Source organism: Dermacentor silvarum, chromosome 4 (assembly GCF_013339745.2).
Source record: "Dermacentor silvarum isolate Dsil-2018 chromosome 4, BIME_Dsil_1.4, whole genome shotgun sequence".
Taxonomy (NCBI): Eukaryota; Metazoa; Arthropoda; class Arachnida; order Ixodida; family Ixodidae; genus Dermacentor; species Dermacentor silvarum.
The window spans coordinates 148466981-148476724 of NC_051157.2; the positions used below are offsets into that span (position 1 = coordinate 148466981).

A 9744-nucleotide genomic window follows, 5' to 3' on the forward strand; every position below is an offset into this window, starting at 1 on the left:
GGACCTGAGCGCAAAGGTTTTTTTTTTTTTTAATATATGGTTTTTAGGAGATGTTGGCGCCTTTAATTGGCGCCGGCTACTCCTTTTCACATAGAGGTATGAAAAAAAAGAAAGAAAGAATGAACCTACACGCATTAAAATTAAATGTCAAATCCAAATCACAATAACACAAAGTCCAGTCACATAAGGGCACTAATACCACACTAATACTGAAAGTTCAGTCAGGAAGGCGCATAAAGTTAAACACAAAATCCAGTCACATAAGTATACTAATGTCACACTAAAACTGAAAGTCCACTCAGAAAAAGGGCACACAAAGTTCAGTCACATAGCTGCACTAAAGTAAACACAAAGTCCGGTCACGTAATTATACTAAAATCACGGCACATAAGATAGCATGGATTCGATTTAAAGGAAACTACATGAACCCAGGTACGAATTGACCATAGAGTGAGTTTATCACATGTAAACACTCTTTTCAATAGTTTCCGAGAATATTGCTCGCTTCTAGAAATCTTTGGAGGGCCATTAACGCTCGTCTTTGCAACGAATATGTTGGCCAAGGACCTAATATCTTCCCGAGGCTGAAGGGCCTGCGGTCTAATGCCTCTAAATAACGTGCTAAACGTTGTCTGTGTGTATCGTGTCGCGGACATTCTAACAGAGATGCTGTACATCCTCATCCGCGTGGCCACAAGTACATGCCGGACTATCAGCTCTCGAAATTTTTTGGAGAAAGTGTTTGTGTACGCGGTTACCGAGCCGCAGACGGTGAATGAGTGTTTCGAAGGCTCTGGTTGTATTTAATGTGGACGGGATTTTGAATTGAAGTGCAGGGTCAATGTGAAATAAATCTGAAGATTTCGAGTTCTGATCAAACCATGTCGCTTTGCAACCACGGACTGAGATCTGTCTTAGTATGTGCCGCAATTCTCCTTGCGTTAGAGGGAGACCGTGTGTGTCGGTATAATATGCGCTTGTCTAGCAGCCATGTCTGCTGCAACATTCCCTGGGATATTGCAGTGCCCTGGTATCCCTTGGAACAGTATTGTGCGGGATTTTTCACTTGCCTTTGTGAGCTCCTTTAGTGTCTCATAAACTAACGCCATGTTTGGGAATTGCTGATGCCACCATGAAGTGACGACAAAGCTGCTTGTGAGTCACAAAGGATGACCCATTGGTTCCCTTTTTGCGTTGAATTTATGTATCGTAACACAGACAATATAGCAAAAAGCTCTGCTGTAGTTGATGGTCGTGTGAGAAAGTTTAAACGTCTGTATTCGGTTCCATTCTGGAATGACAAAGGCAGCTGTAGAAGAATTTGGTTGACAAGAACCGTCTGTATACGCTTGAATATATCCAGGGTATCGAAAGTATATCTGGTACAGTGCCAGTTGTTGGGCTGCTAGCATAAACATGTCTCGTTTGCGAATAATTCCGTCAACCGAAAGTTCAATTTTTGGGGCAACAAGTCGCCATGGAGGGTAGGAAATATCTGAGATCCAAAATTCGTTGTGTGGTAGTAGATGTTTTGCACCTGAATCACAGTATTGGTGTTCGCCCTGTCTCTCTCAATAAGTGTAATTGCTAGTGGGTGCCTTTTGTGCTGCGCTGAAACACGAAAGTAGTGTCGACAGGTTTCAACCGTCCTCATAATTGGGAATGGAGGATGACGTGCCTCTGCAATTACTAAGGAACTTGAGGTTGCTCGGGGAACACCTAAGCATACTCTAAGGCTCCTAGCTATTAACCGTGAAGTCGCTCTTCAGATGAACGGGAGATTCCATGCAGAACAGGTGAAGAATAAGCATTTTTTGCTTTATAAGTGCATTATGTACTTTCAGTAGAGAAGAAACCGACCCTCCCCATGTCGTGCCTGCTACGCGGCGAAGAACATTTATTGTTGAGTTTATTTGCTCTTCGAGTGCTTTAATGTGAGCATTCCAAGAAAGTTGTCTGTCTAGTATAACCCCAGCAGAATTTGTGTTGTTTTACTATGTCTAAACGTTGCCCCTTAAGGCACAACTGAAAGTCTTTTAGGCATCCTCTGGTAAATGGTAGCACAGCCGTCTTACTGTAAGACAGCTCCATTCTCTTTCCATTAAGAATTTGTCCACAATGTTTAGGCCTTCCTGCAAAGTTGATTGAACAAGGCTAGCGCATGGGTTATGGTTACCAATTAGATGGGCACCATACGGGCATCAACACGGTGGCTAGACTTCGCAAGTGACTAGCCTTGACTCTAGCGCGCGCTCCAACATCAATCATTCCACTGACCAAGCCGTTGGCGATGTCAATGTTCTTGAGCTGAGTGTACGGCTTGCCGATGCACAAAGAATGTTGGGCTGCAAGTTGCTAGTTAAGCTTTGCAGAGACCTTGTAGTTTCTCGAGGGCCTGCACGGACTCGAGAGAGGCCTGACGGCCACTTTATCGACCGCCGGGCACGGAAGAGTAGAGTCGATATTATTGACCACGCGTTGGTTGAAATCGTCGGCCTCTTTGTTCGAGAAGAGCTGACGGCGCCGGGATAGAGCAGTGGAGCGCCATCCGCGCTTATGAAACCACTCTCTGTCAACGTGTTCTCTTCGGCACTCAACTCTCTGCCATCAACAATCTTGGTGATAACGATCGAGAATGTGACGTCGCTCTGTCTACCCACTTGGGTAAAGCAATAGAAGGATAGGTTGTTCCGCGGCGTAACCGACGTAACATAGACGCACCCTCTGGTCTTGGCCGCTTAAAGACCACTTGGAAGCACGTACCGGTGACAGTAGCCTCATGTCGCCACATAGTACACAGTCAAAGCCTCCGAACGGCTCGAGCCTGTGGTCGGGTCGAATTTCCTGTTGATGTACGTACACCATGTCCACCGACAGCATGCTAAACTTGTCTTTGATGACTCCTTTAATGTTTCTAAGGAGGGTCCTAAACGTGCTCCGATGGCTGTGCGACGAACCCCTGTCGTGATCTCTATGCCTCATGGTCATCTTGAAGGCAGAATGGACGGTCACACCGCCCAAGGCGACGGCCGCTTTGCCGGTGGTAGTACACGCTGTGAAAGCGTTGACGGCAGACGACACACCATTATTGTTGCTGATTCAGCCGTCGTTGTAGTAGCGATTGTACACGTCCATGACCACTCGAAGAACGAACGTTTTGCCACATCCAGCGGCACCCATAAGAACACACTCAGCGGTTTACACGGCGGCATCGTCAACCTATGAACACCTCCCGTATAAAGACGTGTAGCCCTCGTCAGTCATTCATAGTATTCGCCACTGGGCATAACGTCATCTCTACGCCTAACCATAGGACACATCGGCGTGATAATTTTGTTGTTTTCCTGCTGTTCGGCAAGGCCGAGCAAATCAGTGTCGTCGTTGTTGTCTAGCATTGTACAGGTAACGTGCACCCCATCATCGTTGCCGATTCTTCGGAAGAGCGTCTAGCTTTTCCTCCTCCTCCTTCTTTTTGTGTACCAATTGCACTTCGATATCGGTCCTATTAGCCTCGAAGACAGCTTCGCAAGCATTCTTCATTTTTTCCGCAGACACGCCTCGGCAGAATTAACTCTTGACTACCAAGATCCAGCCCAAATTCTGGGCTTATTCTTTGCCCGCACGGCTTCTCGACGTTGTGAGGCAGAACAGCCAGCATCGGGTCCGTGTCAACTGGAATGTTCACAACGGGCACCTTCACCCGTATTGGCTAGTGTTGTAGACTAGCCTTGGCGTTTGCGGGAAGGGTTTGCAAGGGGAAATCATGCGCTCTGCTAAACAGTTGAGCGGAGGGAGGACTGCAGGCTTGGGCGGGTATTTATGCTCATTGCTGACATAGTACAAAGGCGCTTCAGTTCCGGCGAGCGAAGAATTACGCGTTCTACACACCTTAAATTAAGAGATTTCTTCGGGCAGCGGCTTTTGCCAACGGTGTACCGGACTAGGGACCCGACCATGTTTTCCCGCAACCCAAGGTTTTATTAATGATTTTCAATAAAAGTTTTTAGCAACATCATAAACGTAGGAAAAGGCCAAATCAAGGTTGCTTACATGGAGGCCGTGATGCAGCCCAAGTCTTCCTTGGTCCACAGCCTGTCACACACAGAATACGCAAAGCCAAACGGGTTGTCGATGAAGTCCCGCTTGAAGATGGTCGTCGCAGCCGTTGCCGAAGACAGACGCTCTTCGGCCTTGCGATGCTGGTATGCAACGTCCGCAGCTAGTCAGGCTTGTCGCTGGTCATACGTGGAAGCGTGCTTGACACGCTTGTGCAATATGCCGTTATCAAATCGCTTCTGTCGTTATTCGGCAGTTTTGTTGGCACGTTTGAACTCCATGAACTGTCTTCTTTGTTGCTGCATTCGCAATCGCTTGGGCACATCTTCATCGGTCGACTCTGGCTGCCTGTGTCGCCGAGCTCGTTGCTGTTCGCTGCGTTTGGCACGACGAATCTCTTCTTTGGACATTTCCGACAACGATTTCGATTCACTTTCCATGTTTATTTCAGACATACTAACGTGGGCGTATGCGTGAAAAAAAGAAGAGGCTGTATGAAGAGGCTTCACATAGAGAGAGGCGAAATCCAAGTTGATTGGCTAGTAGTGCTTTCGCCCTAAAATAGCATGCCATGTGTGGCATACTAGATTCACGCAGCCGTCGTACAAGCCCTCTCATCACTGTCACGCGACTGCTGTCCGCCAGGGGCTAGCATTTTTTCGGTGCTTTCTCCAAAAGACGGACGCTGGCGACGTTGACGGATGCTCTTAACGTTGCCTCCCTCCCGCTGTTGAGGAGAAAATAGAGGTGAAACGCCGTCTCCTAATAGACGCGGATACCGCGGCGGTGCTGTGTCAATCAGGCCTTAGACAAGATTGAGAGACGGGACTGGAAGTCATTGTTGCTGAAAGTGTCCGACAGATGGTGTCAGAGGTAGAAACAGGGTTGATTTTCATCGAAAGTGGTGGCCAGCTGGCTCAGAGCGACCGATCAGGTTGAAAGCCCCGGACTACATGGGCACCACAAGCAACGTCACATCTTGTTGACTGTTTTTGTCAGTTACTCCGGCCTGTCGATTCACTTGTCCAGAAAGAGCGGCAATGAATCATGCTGATCGAAGACGTGGGACAGAGAGCGCTAGCTAAATTGCTCGCCATGATGGCGTCTGTATATTGAACGGAATCCCTTACCATCGTGTGGAAAATTAATGGTCCTGGGCGAGGCACCCTCACGGCCACATAGGCTCTCGTCCACTGCAGTCACAATGTAGTTCCAATTCCCTCTAACAGCTATTGTATAACGGCACGCCGTGCGGTGCCTATACAAGGTCATGTACAATAATTTCGTATATGCCACTCTGCAACCAACAAGTCACTCCAGAAAGACCGGGCAAACTGACCGGCACTATTCAATCCAGCAGTGCTCTAAGGGCGTGCAACGTATAGTGTGAATCTTGTCAATAATCGTGATGCGATGTACTTTACAAAACGTTTGCGAATTCAGAGACCTAAATCGCGCTGTATCTGTTTGCCAGCTTAAGCACGCAGTGATAAAACGAAAGGAGCACTCCTAGTTTTGCGTGCGGCTACTTCTCAAGTATGAGATTTCAAGCCGTACGTGTACTGGATGAAACGAAGTTGATTTCAAGGATCCTTCCTGGCTTTTACGACCCGACGTGCACAGTATTGTGCAGCAGATATACAGCAAATGCATTAATTGCAATGTACTATGGCGGGTATACGATCAGTTCTTAGATAAGATACTCCACCTTGTGTCGTTGTACTTTTGAGCAGCTCATCACTGTCAACTGCTGTTTTCGCGTTAATTAGCAACGTTGTTCGTTTCAGAAATTTCAGTTTGGCGCCAAACATCTGTTTCTTTATTAGCCCTTACTGTTTTCCTTTTCTTCTTTTTTTCTTTTGTTTCTTTTTTTTGGTACTCCGCATGTTCTGGCAATATGAACATCAAGCATGTTTATTATCACGATAAAACGCTCATGCTATGGGGCTTCGGTGTACGTCAGTATTCACGTGAATCGTTCCATAACACATACTCGCGGTGCCTTTTTCATCTCGGGCGTACCCCCAAGATGTCCTCTGCAATCAATTATTTAATCATGTATTTGCCACATTTCCAGGTGTGACGGTGTGCACTCGCAAAACCTATTCTGCTGCTTACGTGCGGTGCGGCCTTAGTCAGTCGTCCCTAATGGTGACCCCTAGAAACGTCCTCGTCTCCGGAGCTCCCGGGCTCGTGTCCGCCGACCGGAAGACAGGCGATGAGCCGGTGGTCAGTGGCCGCGTGGTGGACACCACCGCTTGCAGGCTGGCCCGCCGCACCGTGACCGACAGGGCGCGGCGTCTCGGAGGCCGGCGTAGTTCACCATCCAGGTCGTCGTCTTCCTGTAAGCACATTCACGAAGAATAATATTTCAATAAGCGCAGTTATGTGAAGCAAGACATCCAACACAAATATCCGCAGCATTTCTTTCCGTTATCACGGCTCAACCACGCACTCAAAGCACACTGAAGATAACCATTTTTGTTTAAACTAGAGATCTTAGCCGTCACAATATTGCTAAGGTACAGGTAATAAAATTGTTCACTAAAAATTAAATTCTGGGGTTTTACGTGCGAAACCCACCAGATGATTACAAGACACGCCGTAGTGAGGGAATCCTGAATGATTTTGACCCCCAGGGGAGCTTTATAACGTGCCCCTAAGGCTTGGGACACGGGCGTTGTTGCATTTCGCCCCCTTTGAAATGCCGAGATTCGACCCCGCGACCGCGTGCTTAGCAGCGCAATACCATATCCGCTAAGCCACCACGGCGTGTCACTTTGATTGGTATGAACCAAAACGTTTGTTGACCCCAGTCTTCGACAGGATGCAAAATTTTAACCCATAGGAATTGCGGTTCCGCACCCCGAAACGTATTTCACTGTATCTATTAAATAGAGCTGCAGAAAGTAATTGGGAATTTACAGACAGAGTATGCATTTCGAGGTTATGACATTTCCGTTTTTCTTGAAGTTTCACGAACGCTGTGCACAACAGACATTCTGGGGGGATGGTAGACACATGCATGACGTACGAGATTTGATCGATTTTCTCCGATTTCCTCGAAAAGAAATTATAAATATTCGCAGATAAATTGCTGTAACATTCCTCATTTCCCATAAGCAATTTTCTTGTTAGATACCGAAAAATATGCAGTATGAAATATCTGTCACGTATTGTGCAGAATGTGGCCTTTTGACTGAATTAAAAAAATAACATTCCGATTGATACTTGAAGCAATATCGCTTTGTAAATATTGGCAACCAAATATGAGTGCTACTAGTCGCAGAATATTTTTATTTAAGCGAAAAGTTACTTAGGTAACCCAATTGCTTTAGTTCAGTATATGGACTAGGCACACGACAACATTGCAACAAAAACTTACAGTAAAGGGTGTAAGGTTTGTATGTTAAGGAGATAATATCTCTTTTGTGAACAAAAAGAGCAATTTTCGAAATTTAAATGTTCACTTGTGAACCACGGAGCCTAAATGCACCACGGGCATATTTTCCACAATCATTTAATTGGTCTTTGAGCGCTAAGTTTATCCAGGCATTAGTAGAGCTTTTCAGTTTGGTTTGCTTTCGAGCAACTGAGCGTGACACCACCAACCTTGCCCTCGTGAGCGCAGGCTGGTAATGTTGAAACAATGCCACAAGCTTTCAAAAAATGTACTGTTTCCCCCCCTTTTGATGAGTAAGGCGAAAAGCAAGTCATCCCAGTCTTCTCAATGTCGTACAAGAACAAGCAAACGCTCTTAGTTTTCAGACTTTTAACATTGGAGGACAATAAAGAATATCGATAATATAAAAAGAAGTGCGCTACACGCATGAGTCAGTATTGCCATTTATAGCTAATATTTGAAACTTTAAAAAGTCCAAAATTCTCATTAAGCAACATACACAATCATAGACGCAAGAAACAACTTTTTGCGAGTTTTTATCTTTTTTTCTTTTTTGAAAGAGGACTGACGTCAAGTGGACATTTGGCCACGCACATTATTAAAGGAGGGGTAAAATTGTAGCGCCACTTCTGAACCGATTGTTTCGGCATGCCATCGTTTGGCGTATACGTTCTTCAAGAAATGAAGTACTTTCTGGCGGTAAATTTGAAAAGAAAACGTTTTATTTAGATAATATTACGTGCCAGACATGCCCCTTTAGGCAGCTATTTTGCTGAGGAACCTTACAGCGTCTTCTTTAGAACTGTCATTGGAAAGTCACAGTCGACTTTAGTGACAAGCGCTATCCACGCGTTTCACGACAGCCTACGCATTTTTTCACGACGCCACCGTAGGGACACATCATCACGAAGTTTTCACTTCATTGGCAGTGTTGTTCCTCAGATGTTCTTAGAATTGTTTCGGCCGTATGGAGTGGTCTACGTGGACATACTCAACCACGAGGCTTCTGTACAGTTCGTGTGTTCTGCCACATAAATGTCCACATGTGGACCAGTGTTTGTCTCGCATGCTGAAAATTGCATTGTGGCTAACTGGTCCTTTGGTTATTATTTGATTTTAAAGTAGATACAATATAATGGCTGAATTAGCATAAAAAATGCCGCTCCAAAAAGTCAGTTAATAGGACATGAAAAATTATGCTTAAAATTAATGAAACTAATGAAACAGAGGTTACAAGTATACGCAATTCAGTGGTAAGGCGCCACATATTGGTCTGATTATCGTTAAGGAATTGTGCTAAAAAATTCCCAAGAACTGACTGTGACCTTGAAACGATAAGCTAGCAAGAACTGGAAAATTGAAATAGCACTAAGCATACTCTTTATGCCGTTATCACGTACCACATGACTTCTCTATGTTGCGATTCTTATAGAGCCCAGTGCCACCACGGGTCGCGTTTACTTAGCAGCGCGGGACAGGACGTTATTTATAGAGCTAACAATTGACCCAGCAATCCCACAAGGAAGCAAGAATTGCTTTTCAGTTGACGAGATTTTCTAGACATCGCAATCTATTTGCATTGCGGTTTATAGGATTTAACATCTAGGAACCTTGGTTACAGGTGAGAGAAAAATCTCGAAGGCCACCAACAGCTTGATAATTTCATCACACGTCAGTGTAACGAAGCAGACTAGGCTAAGTTTGAGTTTTCTGAGCTATGACGTCTCATGCTCCGTCTGAAATTCGCCATTTGTCATTGCAGCTAACACACGTGACAGACGCGCTCGCGAGCCGCATCGCGGCCGTGAACGCACGCACCACATTACCTCAACGTCGGCGTCCAGAAGCACGTTGTCGGCGACCGACTTGCGCCTGCGCAGTCCTATCAGAAGCTCGGAGAACTCCTCCTGGAGCTCGCCGAGTCGTGCTTCCAGTCGTTCTCGCTCCTCTTCTTCCGGTGTCGTCACCGCTGGCGCCGGTGAGCGCGACTGAGGCCGCTGTGCCCCCCGGGTGCCTTCTTCCGGTTCCGGCGTGAGAGGCGGTTCTCCGAAAGGAGCGACCGCCGTGACGCTTTCGCCGTTTGTGGGCGACCCGAGGCCTCGGACCCGCAGTTCATCCAGTGCGTGCCGAACCCGATGGAGTTCGTCCTGGACGCTCTGCAGTTTCTGTTGTAACTGTCGACAGAGAAAGAGGCAAAGTGTATATACCGCTTCCCTTCGAGCATAATGGTTGCGAAATACACACGTAAAGATACGTAACGTAGGCTCTGTGATCCGCCGTCTCAG

The 9744-nt window shown here is 46.4% G+C and overlaps 1 long non-coding RNA gene across 2 annotated transcripts in view; it reads right to left on the reverse strand.

Annotated features, from left to right (window-relative positions):
- The window catches only part of LOC119450729 (uncharacterized), a 31694-nt gene extending 22169 nt beyond the window's left edge, over positions 1 to 9525 (reverse strand). For both annotated transcript variants that reach the window (XR_007466516.1, XR_005191474.2), the window contains exons 1-2: positions 9286 to 9525; positions 6175 to 6398 (exon numbers count right to left, since the gene is read on the reverse strand). This is a non-coding gene — a long non-coding RNA (uncharacterized LOC119450729). The remainder of the gene's footprint in view (positions 1 to 6174; positions 6399 to 9285) is intronic.
- Positions 9526 to 9744: the final 219 nt, after the last annotated feature.